Source organism: Ursus maritimus (assembly GCF_017311325.1).
Source record: "Ursus maritimus isolate PB19 chromosome X unlocalized genomic scaffold, ASM1731132v1 scaffold_X1, whole genome shotgun sequence".
Classification (NCBI taxonomy): domain Eukaryota; kingdom Metazoa; phylum Chordata; class Mammalia; order Carnivora; family Ursidae; genus Ursus; species Ursus maritimus.
Genome location: NW_024423319.1, coordinates 32,379,470 through 32,382,365, shown reverse-complemented (window position 1 = coordinate 32,382,365; position 2,896 = coordinate 32,379,470).

The following is a 2,896-nucleotide window of genomic DNA, read 5'->3' as shown; positions in this document are numbered from 1 at the left end:
GAAGAAGGTAAAGAGGGGGAAGGTGAGAGGGGTAGCTATTTCCTCGGCGTCAGGAGACTTTACATAAGGAAGAGGGATTTGATTTGTCATTTGTGGCCATAAGAACTAAAATTGGGAGCAGAAGATCGTGGTTCACCAGGAGGTAGTGAATTCTCAACTCCTTCTGGATATTTTAGGGGGATAACTCGGTTGAGAAAAGTTAGTTGGACTAGATGATTTCATTTGGACCCCCTTTATTTACTAATATTTTATGTAATTACAACTGGAGTTAATGTGGGAAATTGAATGTATGCTTTCTTAGGGTAAATTGGAGTCAACTTTAAGGTTGCACCATCATAAGCGATCTGGGGGGGGAATCACAATGCATCATAGATAAGAGCTAAAACATCTACTGTGTAAAAGCTTCTTTAATCTAATAGACAACAAAGGAAAGCTAAGCCAAGATTATAGAAGATAAATTTGTGCTGAAAGAAATATAAGTAATAGCTACTATTTATACAGCACTTAGAGTAGGCACTGTTCTAAGTGCTAATTTCATTAAATATTTTAGGTTGAGTACTGTGATTTTCTCCATGATACAGATGAATAAAAACAGAGGCTGAGAGAATTAAGTAAATTGTCTCATGTCAAATACGTAGCAGCTGGTGGAACGGGCATATGAATCCAGGATGCCTTGGCTCTGAAATCTTGACTCATGGACATAAAATTTGAATTTCATAGCATGTTTGCGTGTCATAAGGTGGTATTCTTCTGTGGATACTTCTACCAACCATTAAAAAAATGTAAAAACCATTTTGGCTTACAGGCCATACCATAAAGGGTGGTAGGCCAGATTTGGCACACTGGCTGGTTTTGGCCCATGACCTGGGCTGACCCCTTTACCATACTGTCACGATCAATATGGTGCAGATGAATGATCAATAAACATACGGAACTATGATCAGTTCATTAGAAATAAAAGGAGTGCCAACACAAAACACAAAACAATGACTAGCTCATCAGACTGAAATAAATAAAGGTAGGTATAAATATAAATAAAGGTAGAAATTAGTGAAACCTTTCTGGTGGGGCTAGGGAAGAGCGTGACAGTGTAAGAAAGGACTGTAATGTGTATACACTTTGGCCCAGGAGTTCCACTTCTGACCTTTTCCCAAGAAGGAATTAGGTGCACGAATATGAGTGTAAAAATATGTTCCATGGATCTTTGTTTCTAATAGGGAATGGTGGGGGCATGAAGTTTTCTCTAATGTAAGGAACAGGAAACATCCTAAATATTCTTGAATAGGAGATTAGTTAAATAAATTATGGTACATCCTCACAGTGAAATAATATCTATTTAAATGATCATATTGGCTGGGGCACCTGGGTGGCTCAGTCATTAAGTGTCTGCCTTCGGGTCAGGGAGGGATCCCCGGTGTTCCGGGATCGAGCCCCGCATCAGGCTCCTCTGCTAGGAGCCTGCTTCTTCCTCTCCCACTCCCCCTGCTTGTGTTCTCTCTCTCGCTGGCTGTCTCTCTCTCTGTCAAAGAAATAAATAAAATCTTTAAAAAATAAATAAAATAAAATAAAATAAAATAAAATCATATTGGAGTGCCTGGGCTTTTCAAAATAAGAAACGCTGCTATATTGGGCGCCTGGGTGGCTCAGTCGGTGAAGCGTCTGCCTTCAGCTCAGGTCATGATGCCAGGGTACTAGGATCGAGTCCGACGTCGGGCTCCCTGCTCAGCAGGGAGCCTGCTTCTCCCTCTCCCTCTGCCATTCCCCCTGCGTGTGTTCTCTGGCTCTATCAAATAAATAAATAAAAATCTTAAAAAAATAAAAATAAAATGATCAGTATTTACCGATCTAGAAAAAATATCCATAACATTATTGCGGGAAACATCAGGTTATAAAAGAGCACGTATAGGGTAATCCTTTTTTGTTTAATGGCTTTGTATACGTGCCTATGGAGATGTTGGAAAGTCCGTTCATTGAAACGTTCGCAGGAATCTCTCTAGGCAGTTAAGTTTGGGGTGATTTCATGTTTTGAAAGGAGCAGGGTTATTTTTTTTCCATGAGCATTCTGCTTTGCTTCAGTTTTTAACCATGGTCTTTGTTAGTTTTATCTTTAGAGAAAAGTAAAGGCAAACCTAATTTTTATTTTGCACCCAAGCAGTCAGGTTTGACATGAAACCTCCACTATACTGTCTTTGATTCGTAACTTGCGGCCTGTAGTCCCGTCATGCACCTCGGCTCGCTTCTGCCTCCAGCCCTTACACCCCTGACTTCCCCTCATTTGTACTCCCTGCGTTACTCAGAAGCCTTAAAGCCATGGTGTGTTTTTCCGTCCCTCTTTATTGCCTCGCCACTTCCATGTTCATGTCCTAATTTTTTGGCTTTTTCTACTGGCCCTGAGGAAATCCCTCCCTGCTGCCAGTTCTCTGGTGTTGGGGCAAGATTGCAGAGATTTTTCTTGCAGGTAACAGAGGATAAAACTGAGAGAATTTGATTCTCGTCACTTACTATTCTTTTGAAGTCATTGTGCTGCTATGTTTTGGCTCCTGGGAATGCTTATATCCTCCTGACAGGCTCCTGTACTTGGCTCAGATATTTCTCCTTCACTCTGAGGCATAGCTTCACCTCTGACACCCTGAAAAATGTATGTGATAATTCCCAAGGATTGTCTGTTTTTCTAAAACATTGCCATGGCTCTAGAGTCTCCCCCAGATGGCAGGTACATTCGAGTTTTCCATTGGCCCAGGGTCCTCTGAGGTCAGGCTCGTTCTATTCCAGAGTGGACCTCAACATTCCCCTCAGGCAAGTTCTGTATTTGAACTACTCCTTCATCCTAGGATCCTTGGGCTCCAATGGTGGCTTAGTATGTCCTGGATTCCTTCTGGCTCCTACAGATTACGGG